The sequence below is a fragment of the Eptesicus fuscus genome, chromosome 12 (genome assembly GCF_027574615.1).
Source record: "Eptesicus fuscus isolate TK198812 chromosome 12, DD_ASM_mEF_20220401, whole genome shotgun sequence".
NCBI classification, from domain to species: Eukaryota; Metazoa; Chordata; class Mammalia; order Chiroptera; family Vespertilionidae; genus Eptesicus; species Eptesicus fuscus.
Window position 1 is genome coordinate 77,316,905 of NC_072484.1, and position 24,114 is coordinate 77,341,018.

Consider the following 24,114-nt stretch of genomic DNA (forward strand, 5'->3'; position numbering starts at 1 on the left):
GGCCGCCACCCGTGTACCAGGCCTCTATCCTATCTAATAAAAGAGTAATATGCAGATTGACCATCACTCCAACACACAAGATGGCTGCCCCCATGTGGTCAAAGATCCTGCCCCCATGTGAACACAAGATGGCCACCACAAGATGGCCAGCAGGGATGGGCAGTTCGGAGGCACCAGGCCTGCAAGGGAGGGCAGTTGAGAGGGACCAGGCCTGCAAGGGAGGGCAATTGGAGGCGATCAACCCTGCAGGGGAGGGCAGTTAGGGGTGACCAGGCTGGCAGGAGGGAAGTTGGGGGCAAACAGGCTGGCAGGGGAGCAGTTAGGCATCAATCAGGCTGGCAGCAGAGTGGTTATGGGGTGATCAGGCTGGCAGGCAGAAGCGGTTAGGGGCAATCAGGAAGGCAGGCAGGTAAGCAGTTGGGAGCCAGTAGTCCTGGATTGTGAGAGGGATGTCCGACTACCTGTTTAGGCCCGATCACCCTGGGATCGGGCCTAAACGGGCAGTCGGACATCCCTTGAGGGGTCCCGGATTGGAGAGGGTGCAGGCTGGGCTGAGGGACACCCCCCCCCTCTGTGCACAAATTTTGTGCACTGGGCCTTAATATACATATAGAAATATATATATATATATATATATATATATATATATATATATATATATATTTTAGAGAAAGAGGAAGGGAGAGGGAGAGAGAGAAACATTGATGTGAGAGCAGACCAACTCTCAGTTACCTCCTACATTCCTCCCATCTGAGGTCAAGCTCGAAACCCATACTGACCTAGAATGGAACCAGCAAACTTTCAGTGCACAGGATGACACCCAACCAACTGAGTCACATTGACCAGGGCAGCCTATTTTTTTCTATACCAAGATTTAATTTCCTTTAAGACCTAGGAAAAACACAATTCACATGACTTTCTTTCTCAAATAGATTTATGATTTCTTTTAATCTGACATTATTGTTGCTGAACACATATTCCCTATCCATCATCTGATCTGAAACATGTAGTTTCATTATATGGGATAATGTTGTAGGACTTGTTATACTTAAGGAATAGTTTTCATTTTAAAAAATTTTAAACACTAGGAAAAATAAGGAAAAATACATATTCAAAATCATAGAATTATATTATAAAATTATTATCAATGTGTATCATATAAAATTTTAGAGATAGTTTGGATAAATATGCAGTAAGAATACTTACACATAAACCAACAAAATTAATTAGATTAGGTAGCAGCCTCTTACTAAATTAATGGTACATGAGTAGTTGCAAAGACAATTGATCAGGCCACAGTGCTTTTTTCCTGCCTTATTTTTTAAAAAAGTACAAATTTCAAGTTAGTTAGTTTTTGAAAATTTGTATGTGGCTGATTCTCATCTTCTCATCTTGGTTTTTGGTGTTTTCCTTGTGTTTGATTCATTGGTTTAAGGATAATTTTAGCCCTTCTTTATTTAGAGGCTTATATAAATACAATAATAAATGTAGCCACATGGGTAAGATGCAGATTGATTTTCTAGTTGACTTCATAGATTCCTAAAAAAAATAAAAAATGAAGGAATCTGAAAAATTATCTCTATAAATGTATTTCACAGATAGAAGAACTGAGGTTCTTATCATGTGAATGATTCACTTATTGTAATAAAACTAGATAATGGCAAATCCGGACAGAACCAGGATCTGTTTTCAACTTTCACAGTGTCTCAAAATTCCCATGTGCTCTAAACTGTTGGTGTGTTTTCTTATGCTGAGGTCTTCTCAATAGCCTCAGTTCTCCATGCCGCACATCCATGCTCAGGGGACATTGCCCTGGGAAAGTTTGCTTTCTGAGATAATGCTCAAGGTTGCCTTATTCCTAAATATAAAAAATGTCTGTACCAGATCCTAGGCAGATGCTTTGAGCCCAGCTCCTCCGTTCTCTCAGTAGCGCTATTTCATTTATCTAAGAGGAGGGATCTGGTTTTGCCAGGGGTATCCTTGCTAAGTCTGCCTTTAATGAAATGGTCAATGGATTTTGCTCAAGCCCGTGAAGCTCTTTTGTTTTCTGTCTCTGTTCCATTGGTATCATTGTCTGAGCATTCATTTTGAAGTCTCCAGAGGAACACTTCTCTCCCTCAAGGTCAGTTTGGGATAGGGTCAGAAATGCTGCTCAGTCATTTGAAGTCCTTTGTCTCATATATCTCTGCAGGTTTAACTCATCTTCCCAGTCACTTTAGTGATATTATTTTGAGTACAAGACACAGTTTAAGTGATAATCAAAGCTTTAGAACTAAGAGAACCTCATGGACACTGACTTTCAGTCATTCATTCATTTATTCTCAACCATTTTAAAATCTGCTATTTTGGCAAATGCCAGGTACTACGCTAGGCCCTGGAAATACAAAGAGGAAATATAGAAAGTCTGGCCTTAAAAATATTTCACTTCAGGAAATGAGTCTCTTAGTTTCCCAGGGACGTCCCTGCTTTCATCTGTTTATTATCTTCAATTCACAAAGTTTCCAGTTTTCTTCTTATTCATACTTTTTACTTTTTGAGATTCCCATGGACACAAATCCAGATTCACTATGGATTTCAAATATCTGTCTCCACAATCACAGGCCTGAATTATATTGAATTTGGATTTCCAAGGTTTGGACTCTGGAGGCTTAATGTTTAAAAGAGCTTCTCAGATTGATGGATTTATTTTATATCTTGACTTGGGTGTTGATTAGATGGGTATATTCATTATATTCATTGAGAGTTATTGAACTGTTTACTTAAAATTTATGTATTTTATTATTCATAAATTATACCTCAACCATTTGGGAAAAAAGTTTCTCAGTTAATTATGATGATTACTATTAAAGTGAAAGACTTTTAGCCCAGCCCACATGGCTCAGTGGTTGAGCATTGACCAATGAACCAGGATTCTTGGTCAGGGCACATGCTCAGGTTACAGGCTCAATCCCTAGTGTGAGGCGTGCAAGAGGTAGCCAATCAATAGTTCTCTCTAATCATTAATGTTTCTATCTTTCTCTCCCTCTTCCTTCCTCTCTGAAATCAATATATATATTAAGAGAAAGGCTTTTATACTTTTTAAAATTGAGGGATATTATTATGAATGTCATGGAAACTATAGAATGGTTCCCCAGGAAAATATATCTGTAAACACAGGTTTTATAATATTTCAGGTTAATTATGTCATTGTGGCATGTAGATATCACCTTTAACTGGTCATTGCAACACAGCCACGATTTCCTTTTAGAAATCTACATGCCACAATGACACAATTAGCCCTATCACTCAGGTTTTGTTATCGTTGTATTTTTAGCAGATGTATAGAAATATAATTCAAATACCAGAAACATCATCCATTTAAAATGTATTGTTCAATTAATTTTAGCACACTCACAGAGCTGTACAGCTGTTAACCCAATTGAATTCCACAACATTTTCATCACCCCCCAAAAATTTCCATATCCATCAGCAGACATTTCCCATCCCTCTTGCCTCTACTCTCTAAACCTAACCTACCTTCTTTGCTGGTTCAGGACCTTTCATATGGATCATGAAGTCATACATTTTATATAGACTGTATTATATATTTTCTTTTTCATTGACTTCTTCCACTTAGCATAATGTTTTCAAGGTTAATCTATGCAGTAGTATGTATAATATTTTGTTCTCTTTTATGGCAAACTAGTGACGGATTCATGAACATTGAAAGGATTCATGAGCACGGATTCATGAACATTGAAAGGAAATTAATTAGAAGGTGGCTAGCAGGGCAGGACTGTGCTAGACAGACCAGACATGCCCTGGAGCCAATCTCCTGTGGTCCCCTCCCTGGCATCTGCAGAGTGAGCTGGGTCCCTTTGGCAGGTGGGTTCCCTCGGCCTGGCCTGCAGGAATCGGGCCGAAACTGGCTCTCTGACATCCCCTGAGGAGTCCCGGAGTGCAAGAGGGCACTCTGCGAAGTTGCTGTCCTACAGGGTAGGGAACGCAAACCCAAGTGTGCAGTAAACCAGATTCGGGGCCGACAGTGCCCCAGCAACAACATAATCCATGGCCAAAAGTGTAATCGCACAGTCCTGTGAGGAACTGTGCTCCCTCCTCTCTGTTTCTGGGGTGTGTCACCCGAGAACCGCTGCTGCCAAGTCATTGCAGCTCTGCAGCTTCTGCATTGAGCATCTGCCCCCTAGTGGTCAGTGCTCATCATAGCAACTGGTCAGATGGTGGGAGGGACACTTAGCATATTAGCCTTTTATATATATAGAAAGATAATATTTCATTGTATGAGTATACTGCATTTTATTTATTTATTTGTTTGTTTTTAAAATATGTTTTTATATATTTCAGAGAGGAAGGGAGAGGGAAAGAGAGATACAAACATCAATGGTGAGAGACAATTAGTGATTGGCTACCTTCTGTATGCCCCCCACTTGGGTATATTCCCTGACCAGGAATTAAACCATGACTGCATGGTTCATAGGTAGATACTCAACCACTGAGCCATTACCTTTAGTTTGTGTAGTCTAGGGTGACTCCGAGGTATCATTTTAACTGTAAAGTACCCAGTTTAAATATATACTTACAATCAGTTAAAAAACAGTATCATTTGACCAGATACAGTAGACAGAACAGTGACCTCCTCCCCCCGCCAAAAAAAAAAAAAAAAAAAAAAAGATGTCCCCATCCTAGTCCTCAGAAAAGGTGAATATCCTACTTTATATGGCAAAAGAGAATTAAGAGTATAGGTTCAATTAAGGTTGCAATCAGCTGACCTTAAAATGAAGATATTATCCTGGATTAAACAGTCTCATGAGTCCTCCAAGTAGAAGAAGAAGCATAAGAGAGGGTTAAAGAAATGCAATGAGAAAAGGGCTCAATCTGCCATTAAGACTTTGAAGATGGAGGAGGAGGCAGGCCACAAGCTAAGGAACGCAGAGGGCTCCAGAAGCTGGAAAAGGCCAGGAACCGGATTTCCCTTTAGAGTTTCCAGAATGGATCACAACTCTGTTAGCACTTTGATTTTAACTGAGACCTGCATGGAAACTTTCACTTACAGAACTGTACGATTATAAATGTGTGTTGTTTTAAGACATGAAGTTTGTGGTAAGTTTTAATATACAGAATAGAAAACTAATAAAGCAGTATTTTAGGCTAAGCAGTAGTCTTGTCTATGTGGTGTCTTTATGACTTTGAACCCTTTTGTTTACTTAAAAACTAGCTAATTTCCAACTCATTAAGAAACACTGTACTGCCATCTGCATTGTCCATGTCTTTCCCTCACCGCAGCGAGGGGAAAGGCTCAATATCTGCGGCCACTTTCAGGGAACTGAACTGCTGGCCTTGCTGCAGAGACAACCACACTGGTATCTGCAGCTGCTAATATTCTGCCACTAAAACTACTTTAAAAAACATAAAAAGAAAAATAGCAGCACACTCTAAGGAAAATAAATGTTTAGATGAATTCATGGGCTTTTCACTAGAGAGGATAATAATAAATCTGCTGGGCAGTACAAATTGCCCTCCAAGTTTAAAGTCACCTCGTCATTCCCAGGGAGATCAGCTGAATTAATGGTTAAATGTGTTAATAGAATAATGGAGCCTCCTTAGCTGTATATAGAGGAGGAAGGGGAGGGGTGTACTGGATGCTTATTTTATGGCAATTTATGTCAGTGTAAAAGTTATAAAGATTGCCAGAAAGTAAAGGAGCATGATGTAGAATCACTGGAGAAACTGTAAAATCAATATCTCTAAGGTTTTCAACACTGTGCTTGGCAGGTCCTTTCAAATCCATTGCCTGCATGATATTTTATGTATGTAACTGGCAACAGTGATGGTGGATGATGTTCAACTCATGGAGTTGGCACCAAATCAATCATCACAAACGAAAATGCATATGTCTCTCTCCATTTCCTATCTGCTTCCTCAGATGCTGTCTGAGATTAGATCCTAAACCCAAGAGGAAGTTACCCACAGCAAAGGCTGATATGAAGGATTCTAAAAGTGTCTAAAAAGAAACATGCAACTAGCACCATAGATTTTTCTTGGTTAGAAAATAGCAATTTATTCAAATTGTTGGAGAGTGGGTTTTAATACCGAGACACTATTTTACTCCTATGATTTTGGCACATATTTAAAAAGTTAATATTCGTTTTGGCAGAGCTATAGAAAAATGAAAATGCACATGGTTATTGGGATAACATACAACTGAAAATCATTTGTAAAGTAAAAATTGGTAACACCTAATGCAATTTCAAATGAGCATAATCTGACCCACTATGTGTAACTAAGCAGAGTCTTATCAGGGCATATCCACCAATGGTTTTCCAAGAAACCTTTGGGGATTATTGTTTGGATGCTGCAGATTTATATTATTGGTAACAACTCCCCTGATATCCCCCAACTCATCCAAAGGTTGTTTAAAACTCTAATTAGCTGTAGAAAAAATAATTTTAATAATTGAATACCTTTGGACTGACATAATATGTCATTTGGGAACTTTTTCTGGAAGGCAGAAAATAGAACATGAAAATCATAAATAGATGTATCGATAAGCTTAGATTTGAAATCAGAGATACCAATTTGTCTGTGTAAAATGTAACACTGGTGGTCATCCAAAGACAATGATGAATCAATTTCCATTATTGTTTACAGGTGTCCGGAATTAAGTATTAGTAGAAGGTAAGACACTGGACCACAATGTCTATTGAATAGAACAATTTGGGGAAATATGGCTACATGTGAGTACAAGGGCTAGGGAGCACACTGTACTGGGAAGTTTTCAGGGGGAAAAACAGTGATAATTGTGGAGATGTCACTCATCAGACCAAAGCCTGATAAAGAAGGCACAGAATATTCTCTTATCTTAAAGCTTCAAGTCTAATGTTTCTGAACATCACACTCAATGTTTTGTCTTATTTATAGCCTATGTTGAAGTCAAAGCTATACCATGTATCTTAAGTTCAAAGTACACCAATGATAAAGACATTGTAGGATCCTGAGAATTGGATTAGGGGAACTTGGAGAGATTCCGCTGAGTTTGCATACTTAAAAACCCCAACTTCTGTGGGGCAGCATATTTTGCCAGCAATGCAGCACTTTCTTCCACATCTGAGGTAATCCTTTGCCCTAAGACATTTACTATCCATAGCTGAGGAGACTGCCTCATAATGATGTGTCAGTGCTTCTCAAGACCCTTCTGATCTCATTTCTAGCATACTTCTTGCTTGAATCAATTCCTAGGAGAACCCACTAGACATGCCAAGGATGATGGAACTCTAAGATAGAGTAGGTGAAATGTAACAATATGGGTGCACTGACCAGACCAGAAATTCTGGGTTCAGGAATTTATCCTAAGGAATGTAAAGTTCAAACATTTTTCTGAACTTGGTTTAATAAAATCTAGACTCATAATATTTACATTAATTATAGTTGAGATGCCAGGACCTTCTTTTCATATTAGGGCAAAATAATCTGAAATGCTCCTGGAGAGGAGTGTTGGTGGATTGTGTTTATCACATGTTGCTTGCTTATCCATCCACTAAATACAAATCTGGGAAAGACCAGAATGCGTACCATTCAACACAACACTGAGGAAGACATTGGGGAGGAGCCACAAGCACCTCTGCAGAGGCTGGCCTCTGAAAGCGACAGTGGTGAGTCAGAGATGTCTTCATGGAAACAAACTTCTAATTTCCCAAACTCAGAAATTCAGTCCAGTGGCAGCAGTCAATTTCCTGACACAGGTGGAGGGTCTGGTGACTATAATGGGAAATAGGACTAGAGCATAACTCAAAATGGTTAACCACAGAGATCTTTTGATAGGACTTCTTGATTGTGGCTTTTCTAGGGCCAAAATAGATAGGAAGCCATTTGAAGCCCAACTTTATCTACTGAACCGAGCCTACATAGCTCATGAATAGAATCACATTTCCACAAAATATTCACAACCTCTCATCCAATCTCAAAACCCAAGTTTATTCACCAACCTATACACCTTTAAGTGAGGAGATAAGATAGTCTCATCAAGAAAAAATAACCCATAATACTGCCATAACTTTTTTAAAAAGTCAGCTTTCCCTTAGAGGACCTGTGACAATTGGCAGGGATAATTGCACTGAGAAGAGGAAAACTCCCAGAGTTTTCAGAAATTACTGAACAGTAATTAGAGGTACAAAATTCACTGTGTTATACCAATTAGGGAAAAGATATGGCAATCAAAGACCAAATAAATCTTTTCAGTTTATTTTTCTCAGGACACATAGTAGAAATGTTTTTCTCTACTCTCTTGAAGTTAGTCCTGGCCATGTGGCTTGCTTTGATTAAAAAAAAATATGTAAGTGGTAGTAATGGGTCACTCCTGGGTGGAAAATTTTAAGAGACAATGTATCATTGTCCATGTTCTTTTCTTACACCATCATGACAAGAAATATTCCAGATGATGCTTCCTTTATTAGCCTCAGCTGCAGAGCAAGGGCATTATGGGGAAGTTCTCCCACTTAGTGGAGAGGTGAATGTATCCCAGTCAAAAAGTACAGCTTTGCTATTTTAAGTCAATAAGATTGTTTGTTAATGTAGCAAAACAAGTCCTGTCCTGCCTAAGAGATTATGAAATATGATTCAGTTACTAAAAAGAGAGAGGTGGATACACATATTAACATGAAGACCTTCAAGGTAAGTTAAGTAAAAAAAAAAAAAAGTATATGAATTCATAGATCCTATTGACCTTAAAACAGGCAAACATACAAAAACAAAAGGCAATAACAAAAATACTTACCCTAAGTAATAAAACCCTAATATGCAAATTGACTGAACTGCAGAATGACTGGTCACTATGATGCTCACTGACCACCAGGGGGCAGATGTTCAATGCAGGAGCTGCCCCCTGGTGGTAAGTGTGCTCCCACAGGGAGAGTGCTGCTCAGCTAGAACCTTGTTCACAGCTGGTGAGCCCAGCGGCAGTGGCAGGAGCCTCTCCTGCCTCCATGGGAGTGCTAAAGACCCCACAGAGGATGTCCACCTGCCAGTTTAGGGATCCTGGACTGCGAGAGGGTGCAGGTCATGCTGAGGGACACCTCCCTGCCACAGTGGATGGATGTCATGCACCGGGTCTCTAGTTTAATAAAATTTCTTTATGAAATATGTAACTGTATATTACATAATGAAAAGGCAAAAGAAGTATATGCAATTTACAATACTGCTTCTGAGGTGGAGGGAAGTAATGCTTCAGGATGCCAAGGCAGGTGTGAGGAGAAGTTTTACTTTTCATTGTGTGTTTTTATTTTGTTTTACAATAGACAAATATATTTTGCATTGTGTTAAAAAATAATTTGAAAGGTATGAACAAACTTCATTGGTGAATTCTACCAAACATCCATAAAATAATTAACACCAATCTTCAAAGTCTTTAAAAAAATAAAAGAAAACTCTTACAAAATCATTTTATGAGACAAGAATTACCCTAATACCAAAACCAAACAGGGATTCCACAAGAAAAGAAAAGTATAGGGTAATCTCCCTGATAAACATATATATATATATATATATATAAATATTCAACAAAATTTTAGCAAACCCAATCTGATAGTATATTAAAGGATCATACACCATGATAAAGTGGGACTTATTTCAAGAATGCAAATATGTTTCAACAATTGCAAATCATTCAGTGTAATACACAACATTACAAAATGAAAGCTACAAATTATAATGTTTTCTCATTAGGTACAGAAATATCATTTGAAGAACTTCAACATCCATCTATATATATATATAAAGAGGTAATATGCAAATTGTCTGGGACACTGTAATGTCACGACTGCTCAGGAGGAGGCTGCACGCATGCAGGTGGGCGAGAGGGCACTGGGTGTGTGGTGAGGCAAGCCACAGATGGCACAGGCCCACAGAGAACAGGGCCTGACAGCCGCAGCATGCTGGCAATCCCATCTCTGCATGTGAGCTGCACAAGAAACACCTTTTCTGACCGCTCATTGGCTAAGGTCCCCATATGCCACTCACAGTATTCTTGGTAACTTGGGTAATAAGAATCCAAGAAGGTGATCTAGGGTTTTTCCACCTCATTCCTGGAGGAAAAAATGAAGGTCCACTGCTGGAGGTGCTAAGAAATATCATATCCTACCCTAGCCAGTTTGCCTTAGTGGATAGAGCCTTGGCCTGCTGACTGCAGGATACTGGTTCAATTCTGGTCAAGGGCATGTACATAGGTTGCAGGCTCCTACCTGGCTGGGGCCCAGGTCAGGGCTCATGCAAGAGGCAACCAATCAAAGTGCCCCTCTCACATTAATGTTTCTCTCTGTCTTTCCCTCTCTCTTCTACGCTCTCTAAAAATCAATGGAAAAATATCCTCAGGTGAGGATTAAAAAAAAAAGAAAGAAATGACATATCCTATGAAAGAGACATCTTGAAAATGCCTAAAGAAAGTTGTCATTATTTTGTGGTGAAGGGACTGGAGTCCATGTGGCAGCAGCAGCGGGGTGATGGGGGTGGTGCCTTCCCCCGATCAGCCCAGTCGCCTCCTGCAGAAGGAGGCCATGGGGAGTGGGCCTAAGCGGTCAGTAGGACAACCCCTGAGGGCTCCCATTTTGGAGAGGGTGCAGGTCGGGCTGAGGGACCCCCTCCATGCACAAATTTCATGCACCGGGCCTCTAGTTTATGATAAAAACTCTAAACAAAATCAGTATAGAGGGAAGGTACCTCAACATAAAAAAGGCTATGTATGACAAGCCCACAGAAACATCATACTCAATGTTGAGAAGCCGAAAGTTTTTTCTTCTCAAATCAGGAATAAGGCAAGAATGGCCAATCTTATCACTTTTTCAACATAGTATCAGAAGTCCCAGTCATAGCAAGGAAAAGAAATCAAAGGCATCCAAATTTGAAAGGAATAAATAAAACTGTGACTATTTGCATATGGCATGATATTATATGCTAGAGGCCTGGTGCACAAATTCATGCATGGCGGGGGGGGGGGGGGTCCTGGGCCTGGCCAGCAATTGGGACAATTGGGGCCATTTTGCCCAGTCCCAATTGAGGCCAATCACGGCTGGCTGGCTGGAGGGTGGGACCATGGGAGGTTGGTTGGCTGCAGGAGCACACTGACCACCCAGGGGGCAGCTCCTGTGTTGAGCGTCTGCCTCCTGGTGGTCACTGAGCATCATAGCTACTGGCCGGTCATCTGGTTGTCCAATTGTAATGGTGGCTTAGGCTTTTATAAATATAGACTAGAGGCCTGGTGTATGAAATTTGTGCATGGGGGGGGGGGGGTCCCTTCAGCCCTTCAGCCCAGCCTCTCCAATCCAGGACACCTCGTGGGATATCCAACTGGATCGGGCCTAAACCAGCAGTCAGACATCCCTCTCACAATCCTGGAATGCTGGCTCCTAATTGCTCACCTGCCTGCCTGCCTGGTTGACCCTAACTTCCCACCCCTGCCAGCCTGATTGCCCCGCACTGCCTCTGCATGCTGGCCTGATTGCCCCTAACTGCCCCCCCTGCCAGTGTGGTCATCCCTAACTGCCCCCCCTTCCAGCCTAACTTCCCCATCTGACCACCCACCGGCCTGGCCACCCACAACTGCACCCCTCCCCCCGCTTGCCTGTTCGCCCCTAACTGCACCTCCTGCCGGCCTGGTCACCTCTTACTGCTCCCCTGCCAGCCTTATCAACCCCAACTGTCCCCCCGCTGCTGGCCTGGTGGTCACTCCTCATGGCCCCCATGAGGCTGCTGTTCAGTCATTTGGTCATCCCTCACTAATCCCCCTGCCAGCCTGGTCGCCCCACACAGCCTGCTGTTCAGTTGTTTGGTCATCCCTCACTAACCCCCCTGCTGGCCTGGTCACCCTACGTAGCCTGCTTGTTCAGTCTTTGGTCATCCCTCACTAATCCCCCTGCCGGCCTGGTTGCTCCATGCAGTCTGCTTGTGCAATCATTTGGTCATCCCTCACTAATCCCCCTGCCGGCCTGGTCGTAGGCAGCTATCTTGTGAGGGTGTGATGATCAATTTGCATATTACCTCTTTATTATATAGGATAGGAACCCTTAAGCACTCCATCAAAACACTGTTAAAACTAATAAACAAATTTAGTAAACCTCCAGGATACAAAATCAATACACAAAAATGTTTGTTTCTATACACTAATAATGAACTCTCAGAAAGAGAAATTAAGAAAACAATCCCATTTACAATTTCATAAAAAATAATTGAAAAAATTAGAGTTTAGAATATTTGGTTATTGAAGGAAATGGTGTTTCAAGAGTGGAAAGAAACCTAGCTGGTGTGTTGGTCCTTAGACCTAAGAATCTCGGGTTTGATTCCTGGTCAAGGGTATGTACTTGGGTTGCTATTTCAATCCCCAACCCCAATCCTAGTGCAACCACTCAACATGTCTTTATTTCTCTCTCTCTCTCTCTCTCTCTCTCTCTCTCTCTCTCTCTCTCTCTCTCCCCCAGACCCCCAACCAATCTGCATTCCCACTAACAGTGCATGAGGGTTCTCTTTCTTCCACATCCTCGCCAACTGACAGGTGGGAAGTGACTATCCTTTTGAGGTTTTAATTTGCATTTCTATGATGATTATTTACAATGAGCACCTCTTCATATGCCTATTGGCCATGTGTATTGGAGAAGTGTCTATTCAGGTCCTCTGCTGATAGGTATAAAGATATAACCTTGGATTTATTTATTTCAGCATTTTGCATACTTCTTATAGAGAGATTTGTTGAGCCAAGTCATAACATAACTGACTGCTTTAGACATGGAAATGTCAGTGATTTGGACTTTCTGTTGAGTGAAATATTAGAGAGGGAGTCAGTATCCTTTGGTACCAATAGTGCCACTTCTGCTAATTATCTCTGTGATACTGAGGAGTTCTTTGCATACATGGACCTCAGTTTTCTCTGCTCTGAAACAGGGGATGGTGCTTGAAATGTCCTCTATTTTTCTTCTTCTTTTATTCCATGAATGTACCTTTGCTTGGAAAATTCACTGTTCATTTGTTGGCACAATGATAACATTCAGTTTATGCCTGTTTAGGTAAATTTCAGGAACAGTTTATAGCACTTTGCAACCCTACTTATAGTAAGTTATTCCCACAGATATGGAGCAAGGAATTGATAAGAGAAAACAGTTCCCCATGAAGTTTTATCCAGTAATAACTAACTTGGGTGTTGAATGCTGCCAATGAGATGCATTTGAGAGCAGAGTTGTTTTTGCCAGACACTTATTTCATTTGGATGGACTCTAAAGAGCAATGTACTATTGAATATAGTTAACATTTCTCTAAACGTTTCTGAATGGTGCAGGTGGTATGCTCTGATGAAAGCAGACTACTTTGGAAAATACTGTTCCAAATAACCACTTTTCTCAGGCAATGGAATAATATAGGCACATTAGAAGAACAGATTTGAGAAGAACTTTACATAATTCTTATCTAGCCACCAATATGAAGGGTCATTACCTTTACAACTGTAGTTCCTGTTTCCAAAAGTACTAGCCCTTGGGATTCCAAGCTGGTGGTAGATCTCCCAGCACTATCCTTTAGTCATGAAATAAACTCTAAATATGTACTTAAAGTAAGAACCTATAAATCCCATCCCCATGTTAAGGGAAGAATGGAATAACTAAGATTGAAACATATCAAGTAGCTGAGGTCTGGATGTGATTTTATAAGCATGAGTCTAAAATTAGAGAAGACAAGCTGAGGAAATAATTTTTAAGGATATCATTCAAAGGATGTGATGAGCTGTGTGGGAATATTTCCAGCTAGTAGTGCTTTCTACAATCCAAGGCAGTTATGGAAACCATTTTGGTGGCTGGTTCAAAATGTCTATTTCTGGAGTCATTTGAAGAGTCCATCATCAAACCTTCTGGAAATTGTGTGGAACAATTATTATAGAAACATAGGAATAACTACTAAAACCTGCAGAAAAGTGTCATAGTTCACACAAGTCTGTGTGGTTACTCAGGTTTCCAGTCTCAGGGCAGAAAGATGAGACATATCTTGGAGAGATAAGTAGGTAAAATAATAATTCCTTCTAAAGATGTTTTTCTACTGTACTTCGATTTATGTATTTGATAATTCTTTTATGGTAACTACCTACTTTAAGCATGACACTAGTTTACATGTATTAGATATGGAAGAGAAGGTGATGACAGAAATTCTCTACCAGAGTGAAGAGGCTAGATGATGCTGAAGTAACTAAAATTCTCACATCATAAAGACTTGTAACAATAATACATGTTTATGCTTGTCTACAGGTCTATTATGGTTTAACTAATTCTGCTCTACTAAGCAGCCACCATTTCTGAAAATGGCTAAAGAAAAAGGAGTTCTGGGGGTATTAGAATTTTCAATTAAATACCCTAGCTCAGAAGTAACAAACATCACAGCTGCTCAAAGCTCATTGACTGGTCATATGGCCTTACCCAATAGCAAAGGATAGAGAAGTATAATTTAAACATATGATCAGATGGCAAACAGCTGGAAATACTTGATGAACATCATTAATGATAATCAAAGTTTACCCTCTGGTCACAAAATATTCAATCCACACTTCCTCCTCAAATATATGTTGTCCCTCCCCAAAGGAGACAACTCAAAAGGTCTCAGTTCAGGATCTGACAAAATATGATATTAATAGTATAGCAGGGGGGTACATGTAAGAGTCTTTTATCCAGCCCACCTGAAACCCTTCTTGATTAGAAAACCTATGTACCACTTAAAATATGAGTTCATTGCTTCTACTGTCTCATAAACTTCAATGAATCAGGAATAGGGTAATCACAGAAACAATCCATTCATGATGGGAAGCCACACAACTGTCTCTGATTTGCAACAATTCAGAAAACCTCTTAGCAGATGGATAGAGGGCCCTACTTTGTGAGTGAGAAATGTTTGTTGATTATATCCTGAGTCAGCTTCATGGGAAGACCACTCAGAACACTATTCTCCATGGCCCTTGGCTCTACTTGGGGAGACTCCCCTTTCCTTTATTCACACACACACACACACACACACACACACACACACACACACACACACGCATCATCTGAAGTGGGCTGTTGAAATTGCACATTACTTGGCAGTTCAGCACCTTTCTCAGCCTGCTTCTTGCCTATAGAATAGATGGTAGAGAGCCTGAGAGTTTTTTGTTTTGTTTTGTTTTAAATCTTAAACAGTAGGTGGGGTTTATAGCCCAAGTGATAGTGTGGTAATTTAACCTACTTTGAATAACTGGAAAGGATCAAAGGGGAGGCCAAATATTATAGTCATTGGTGCCTTGGCCAGGGAGTTGCAGTTTAACACTCCTCAGGTAGCCACCAGAAGGGACTATATAGGGGGAGAATAGACGCATGCCCAGAAAAGTCTGGGTGACTTGGGAAGGTACTTGCCTCTGTCACACCTGGGAACAGATCATTGACTAGAGTAGGTGTGAACACTTCGAGCCTGGGAAGATTTGAGATACTTAATCCCCTAAAATAGGCGTTCACTCTTTTGGTTGAGCTCCTGACTTGTAGGACTCTCACACTCCAGCATTTGCCTACATGGCACACAGCTATGTGGACCCCACACCCAATGGACTAATGGCCTGCAATCAGTCTAATGCTGTACCGGAACCAGCTCTGCCATGGAATGTTAACTTTGGACATTGGTTTTTCTTATAGCTCTGCTGAATCCCCAGCTGCACATTTTCCAGGACTGGATTAAGGGAAGTGGGACTTTAGAAATGCAGAGATGTAACTCCATGTAAATAAAGTTTTCTACCACATCTCATCATCCCATGGGAGCCTCCAGAAATACTACAGGAAGCCCATTCCCACTAGCAATGGAGAAAGAACAACCACACATTTTTCCGATAACGCAGACTGTTGTTTCTTTTGGAAGCACAACTCTCCGAGAAACTTAGTTTTCTCATCTATTTAACTGCAGTAAATATCATGTGACAACAGTCATACTATAGTGTTTTTTTCCTTCTAGACTTTTAAAAAAACAATAATATTTACTGTATATACTCATCTATGTCTGCATTTCTCTCTTATTTTCTATTTATTGAATTTATTGGGGTAACATTGGTTAATAAAATTATATAGGTTTCAGGTGTACAATCCTACAATACATTATCTGTATATTGTATTGTGTTTACTACTCCAAATCAAGTCTCCTTTCATCACCACTTATCCCCTATTACCCCCTTCTATCTCCCACCAACCCCCTTTCTCTCTGGTAATTACCATAATGTTTTCCTTTCAAGAAAGCACTTATTTGTCCTAGAGGAAAACCAAGAAACACATTGGTTTTAATTATCTCTGCTTCTAGAAATACTTAGAAAGACATGTGGGAGAAAAGGCCATGATTGGTTTTTGAAATCTTTTGACAAAAAGTGGCATCCTCTAGCTCTAGGTCATTTCCCCCTACTCTCTGTGGGCCTTTCCTTACTATTCTTCCGATCCCCATCCTTTTCTTTTTCTTGGAGTTTCTATAGAGGTAAGATGCAGCCATGCTCTGGGTCCCTGGAAAGAAATTCCATTCCTCTAAGAGGAAATGCTTTCATTAATAGGGCAGTGCTGGACCCCAGCGGCTCCAGTGTACAGATATTAAGAGGAGCCTCTCTGCCAATGTACTTAGGCAGAACAATAAAGCATCTTTACAGCCCAGACTCACCCGAGCCACTATTGATTCACTGGCATGTGCTCTCTCAATAGTAAAAGGCTGCCAGGATTTACTCGCTCAGCTTTTCCCTTTCCTGGGCCGTCATTATTCAGTGTAAAACTCCTTTAACCTGGTGGAGTTGTTGCTCTTGCTAATACTGTGTTAGCAGATTATTGATCCCAATGATGAGAACAGGAATCGTTTCTCCTGTAGCAGGATGTGCAATTGGATCTACATTCTGCCCTGGTAATTTTCTCTATAGATCTTCCAGGGGGACTAGACAAATGGACCATTAAAAGTGGGTAGAGGCGGGAGCAAGCTGCCTGAGGTTGATGGTACATTTGAGCTAAATTCAAACTTTATTGGTGTTTTTCAGCTTCTGTTTGAGAACTTATAAACATTACTCTTTGGCACTTTATGGTTTTGCTTTTGGTAGTTTTATTCAGCTTGTTTTTAACTTGGTCTGGTGGCCAAGGAGAAGTTTTAGTTTGTGAGCTTCCTCTTTTGAAATCTAAATCAAGACAATCAGAAATTCAGGAAAGTTTTAAAAAAGACAAAACAAGGTCATTGACCTCTTCAGTAAAACGGAAAATAAGTCGACGCTGGTAATGAGAGTTGTTCAATTTCAGCCATGATGGTATTGGTGGTTGGAATTTAGTGACACAAAATCTTCATAAAAATAGTTGCCTCTCTGTCTTTCAGTTACTCATTTTTATTTCAGGTAAATTAGCTACCTGGGAACAGGTCATTGGCTAGAGTAGGTGTGAATAGTAGGGTGACTATTAATTCAATTACATCTAACTAACATGCACAGACTGTCTTCTGTGGGCCTAGCACTGTAGATACTGAAGAAGATATAGGCCTGGCCGGTGTGTCTCAGTGGTTGAGCATCTACCTATGAATCAAGAGGTCATAGTTCGATTACCAAACGGGGAACATGCCTGGGTTGCAGGCCTGATCCCCAGTGTAGGGTGTGCAGGAGGCCGCCAATCAATGACCCTCTCATCATTGATATATATATATATATATATCTCCCTCTCCCTTACTCTCTGAAATAAATAAATAAATAAATAAATAAATAAATAAATACACATACACACATTAACAAAACAAAACAAACAAAACAAAATGTTCAATGGTCTAATCTGGGGCTTTAAGAAATATACAAATATATAAATAAATAAATAAATAAAAATTTGTTGAGAAATTAATAAAATGATGTTTAAAAGAGATACAAATTTGAAAAGACATCCAAAATTAGAGCAATTGAATTTTTCTTCCTTAGCATAATCTCTTGAAGTGAAAGCAGACTCCCTTATTTATTACATTGGAGTAAAAAAATGAGCTTTGGGTACAAAACACTGTTGTGATTATGGTAAGACTTCAGAAAGCACCGGAAATAAGCTGGAGATAAACCAATGTGTACAGAATTACTAGAAGGATGTTGACATGTCTGATGGCACTCAACTTTGTTTTCTTTCTGAGCTGTACTAAAAGATATCAAAATCCTCAAATGAATTATTTGTTTAATATGGATTGCTGACTTGAATATGTTTTTATTTTAGTGCAAAAAGGTAAGTTTATATCTCCAAGGCCCCACTTGAATTTCACATCAGGAAAAGCACTTAGTGAACTGTTGCCCTTATACTGCTCATTAGGTAAGGAAAATAATTAGGGCAGAAAGCTTTCAGTTTACATTATACAGCATATGATAGATATGTAGAGTATTTTATGAATCAATCTTGTATCATGGATTATAAATCCTAAAGAGATGGTTACTCTTTTAAAATAAAATTTACTAGTAAGTGCTTCTTTATTAGGTAATAGCTTACAAACCTTGGTATCTCAATATTAGCACGTATTAGTTAGAGATAAATGGCTGTTTCCTGTTGAGATGATAAACCTTAAGAATCAGAACCCATGACCTCTCATTGCTATATAGTACCACACCACCACTTCCTGTGGCTGACCCTGTATCTGTTTTTGGTTGAGAGTGGACTTTTCATTAATAATTATTATACTTTCAGTTCCACAGAATATTCAATAGAAAGAGAGAGAAAGAGAGAGAGAGAGAGATAGATATATATGTGTGTGTGTGTGTGTGTGTGCGCGTGTGCGCGCATATGTATCTTTTTACCTATGTTATATTCCTTTCCCTTCTAATATTTTATATGTAAGTATTCTAATCAATGAAGTGGCATAGCTTTATTTCATATACTTTTATTAAAATGATATATATATTCTTTTGGCTGAACACTGTGGTTTTAAAAATATTTTAAACCTAAAACATAGTAGTCTTTCATAGATGTCAGTAACAACAGAGAAAGCAGTTTAGTCTTTCATAGATGTCGGTAACAACAGAGAAAGCAGTTTGGATGTGATATCTGTGCTGCTGAGAAGACCATTAATGTCTAAAATCAAAGAAACATATACTTTATGAATAATAAATAAGTGCTCATGGGCACCAAATTTGATCTTAAAAATAAAGTCATGGATGCAAATATCAAAATTGAAATTCTTACAATCTATTTATGTGCATTCATGAAGAGGAAAGAATACTCTTTTTACCCTATCCCAAACCATCCTTCTAAAGCGCAGGCAATGAATATATCAAATGTGAGGCTTAACAACTTGGGTTTAGTAAAACATGCTTGATTAATTTTACTGAGATTTCCAAAATAAAATGAGAAAGAAATCACTCCATTTATTATATCAGAAAGGAGAAAGAGATCTTGATGATATTTGACTGCATCTAACTGATTAAACGACACTCTAACCATCTCCATAAATGGGTTTCTAATATAAAGTAAATTTATTTCCTGAAGATGAGGACGATTTAAGCATCTCAAATTGCAGAGGTCCAGACTCTTTACATTACTGGTTAAAAAATTAATATATATAAAGAATATTACAGCAGCAGTCAAAACAACAACAGTACCAACAAAAACAGTCTGTATGGAGATGAAAAGCCACAGAAACCCACATTTTGAAAAAAAGAAACTGTGGTGAGAAAAATATCCACAAGAAGTATTACTTTAGATGTTATTATTAACTTCAAGTAGATGGTGTTGTCACATTTTACAAAGGCAATGATATATTTGGATTTTTGTTTAATAAGCAATTTTAGACTTTATTATGCTACACTAATAAATTAGGTACCATGCTCTTCATTGGCTTTGGTTTATCTTTAATTTTCTATTGTTTATTTTTAACATTTCAATATAGTTATTAGTAGACAATATTATATTAGAACTCAAATTCATAACTCATAATTGCAAGGCTGCATTCTGAAAGTGTATATAGCCAAATGTAAGGCAAGAATAGAGAAAGAGAGCATGTTCAATCTTTAATAGACTTGCTGTTTTCAATTTTCCAAGTAATTTTCAAATCTTCTAAAAAGGAATGCATTGAATTTGTTTCTCTCATTTAATAACTCTGAAGTGTTGAGACATTCTGATATACTTTTGTGATAGGCTGTTAGTCAGACATGAGCAGGGCAAGGACGATGGGTCAGGTACAGAAGGTTACTAGTGCAGAAAGCCCTGGATGCTTAGCAACCAGCATAACTGGGGGGGGTGAGGGGGAATGACATCACTCCTCCAGTAATCTTTCCTCCACTAGCATATGTTGGTTGTGTGGTTTAGACCCCTGACCTTTCATATCACAGGTCATTCAATTCAAACCATTCCTTGACCTTTCCTCCCCTGCAATGTCACTAGTCATGTGATAGACCCCCTTATAGGAGGAACAAGGGGCCAAAGTGTGGCCTCATGTGACTTCCATGGGGGCCCTTGCAGGAGGACTCTCTTAAGCATTAACCCCCAAGGATAACACTTCAGTTGAGTTTCAGCTCCAGACCCTTAAAGCAGCAAAATCAGACAAAGGACCAGCTGCACTAACTAGTGACTCCTTGCCCTGGCACCAACCAATCAGTGGAGACCAAGACCCTGAGAGGACACACCCAGAAAATTGATGAAAATTCTATTGAGATCCTCCCCTGGAACCTCCCCTAAATTTTCTACCCATATAAGCTCTTAGGAGAACAGAGTGAATTCTCCTTTTCCGAAGCATGTCCATGCCTTTCCAGTCTACCTCCTACTCCCCTCAGGTGTATTACCTTTATCTTTCTCCCACATAAGGTCCAATGGCCCTCTCTGTAACTTGTTTCCTGAGCTGTTTCTTCTATGTTTCACTTCCTCTATCTCTGTTACTTTCTGAATAAACTTTCTCCTACAGTTTTAGTCTTGGTTCTGAATTCTTAGCCAGAACTCAAGTACCAAGGTTGCTGAACCAAGGTCAGGTCTGACTCCACCTGTCTAACACCTGGTGCTGTTTTATCCACTGCCATCAATTTGTAGCTGGGATTGGTGGGTAGTGTAGAGGGTTATGGAAGTTGCAATATAGCACCTTCTTCACAGAGGTTGTAAAACAATCTGAATTGCACAATGGAAACAATACAATCCTATATAATAAAAGGCTAATATGCAAATAGACGGAACAGAAGAACAACCGGTCACTATGACACGTACTGACCACCAGGAGGCAGATGCTCAATGCAGGAGCTGCCCCTTTGTGGTCAGTACGCTCCCAAAGGAGGAGCACTGCTCAGCCAGAAGCCAGGCTCACAGCTGGCAAGCACAGCAGTGGTGTGTGTGTGTGGAGGGGGGGCCTCTTCCACCTTCCCAGCAGCACTAAGGATGACCGACTGACAGCTTACACCCGCTCACTGTGCGGAACGGGACTAAGCTGTCAGTCAGATATCCCCTGAGGGCTCCCAGACTGCAAGAGGGTGCAGGCCTGGCTGAGGGACCCCCCCCACCCACCGAGTGCACAAATTTTGTGCACCGGGCCTCTAGTAGAATATAAAATCAAATGTTAATGTTATCAGGCATTATAGATGTTTTATGATTTTAAAGATATTCTAAATTACTATGGATTAGGAAATATTTGAATAAGCAATATAAGTTGAAGAGAAAACATTCTTTGCAAAGTCAGCTTAGAATTCCTGATAATCCTTAGTGTGAGCATTTTAAGAGAAAAACTTTTTAAAGGAGAAAAATGAGATACATTCCTTGTGATTTGAGTCTATTTGCTTTGAGATTAATAGAGAATGAGGACCAAATTTAGAACTTTTTCATACCTCTTTTTATATTTTAAATGCCACTTGTTTAAATTTGATGTTAATACCCAATACCCCCAATCCAAAATTACATTATTCTTAGGAACTCATTTACTACACCTTATCACTGGTAGCTGCTAAGGTCTTAACTTATTTTGGCTTCCACTAAAAAACACTATTTGGTATGGAAATTTGTATCCACAAGGTTTGATTGGGTGTACCATTATGGGAACTTCTCTTTGGATAGGAGTAAAGGAAGCAGGATTAGGCAGAGAAAAAATGAAAGGTGATGCCTGTTGCAACAAAGCCCTCAGCTAATCTCATGGGAGCTCTGGAGGTGGTTGCCCCTTAACAAGTATCCCACCTTGGGGAATAAAATGCCAGGTCTTTGAATCCCACCATTCAATGGAAGATGGATGTGCCAAGGAAAAAATGTGAAACTGAAGGAAGGTCACTTTCATGAAGGAAGATTTCTGGAAATAATCCAAATTTGAATAATCAACTGCTAATCATTCTGAGACCTGGAGGACTAAATGCTGAAGTGATGCAGGAGAGATCTGGGTAAAAGTTAGATGGGTTATTGACACCTGCAATAAAGGCTTTGAAACATTCAGATTATTTATGGATGGTACTTCTCTCATATTCCCAATTACTATGTTGGACAGTGAAGAAGGCTGATAGGGGAAAAAAATGATTCATTTGAACTACAGTGTTGGAGGAGAGCTCTATAAATACCCAGTAGTGCCAGAAAGAGGAACAAGTGGGTTCCAGGACAAGGTAAGCCTGAACTATCTCTGGAGGCAAAATGACAAAACTGAAGCTGTCTTAATGCGGGCACATCCTGAGAGGGCAGGGTTTTTTGAAAAAGACAATAGTGCTGGCAAAAATAGAGGGCAGCAGAAAAAGAAAGAGAGCAAATAGGAGGTGGGTAAACTCCATGAGAGAAGCCACAGGTATGAGTTTACAGGGACAGAGCAGGGCTGGTGAGGACAGGACATTGTGGACATCACTTATTCAGAGGGCAGCCAGAAATTAGAGGCCACTCAACATCATGTGACATCCACACTTCTTAGATGGAAACTCCTTGAGAGAGGAAAGACGTATCTCTCTTGTTCTCCATCATCCTGCCAGGCCTTAGAGCCATAATTGGCTCATAGTGGATATTCACTAAATATTTATTAAAATAGATGACTAAATTAATTAAGAAACATATGACTATGAATATATAGTATTTGCAAACTGCTAGCTTCCAAGGTAGAAACTAGAGTATTTCCATAAAGTCAAGTTTGCAAAACAAATAAAGGTTAGATTTCTGTATGCTAGCTAATATACTATATAATTATTAATCAAATACCTTTGTGGAGTACCTGCTATATGCCCTGAGTAAATTAAAATGGTGTAAGACATGATCAAGCACAAATACTAGAGCTAAATATGAGACACCTTAAAGAAAAAACAAAATGAAAACAGAAATGTCTATTTTTATTTTTTGAGAGTAAAGTGTTTCAATATTGCTCTTTTTCTATATATTAAGACTTTTGCATCAATGTAATTGGTGACACATTTAAATGTCAAATGGTAGTCAATGGACAAAATCACAAATAAAAAAATGACAAAGGAAACTTCACAGACACCCATATGTTAACCAGAAATCAAGATAAGCAATATTTTAAGTGAAGCTGTAATATGGTTTAGCACATGCACTGACATATTAATGCCTTTAAAGCAAGTAAACAGTTGAGAAGGGAATATGCATTCATATGTATGAGGGAACGCCCATTTGGGTCCACAATATGAAAGTTGCTAGCCTGCTATAGGGACATATACCTTCACCAACAAGAAAGATAACAACACAAAGAGAAACGTGACACTGAATCGAGACAAATAGATCTGTGAGAACAGCCAGCCAGTAATTCCAACCACTAGCTCAAACAAGAAGATAAATGGAGGATGTAGCTTTGACCATTAAGAAATCAGTTAAGAGTTCCATTTTGAGCCAGAATTGTTCTGCCAAAAAGAACTTTCAGTTCCAACTTGCTCTGTCAGTCCTCCCCATTGAAACATTTTTGCTTTTCACATGCAAACAAAGTGACAGTGAAAGTTATGTTCCAATGATCTTGTCTTTGAGATGGTAGTGACACGTTGGAGAAGAATTAGAAAGTGACACTGAGGTCTGTAATGCTATTACAACCCATTGGGAGCCAGTCCAATCTAGGTGAGATATTTCCTGAGCTGTGTTCTCAGAGTGATGCATACAGCTAATTGTAAATATCTCATATAGAACTGCCACCTGCTTCCCTGAGTTACATCATTCACATTTAATTTATATTCAGGTGGCA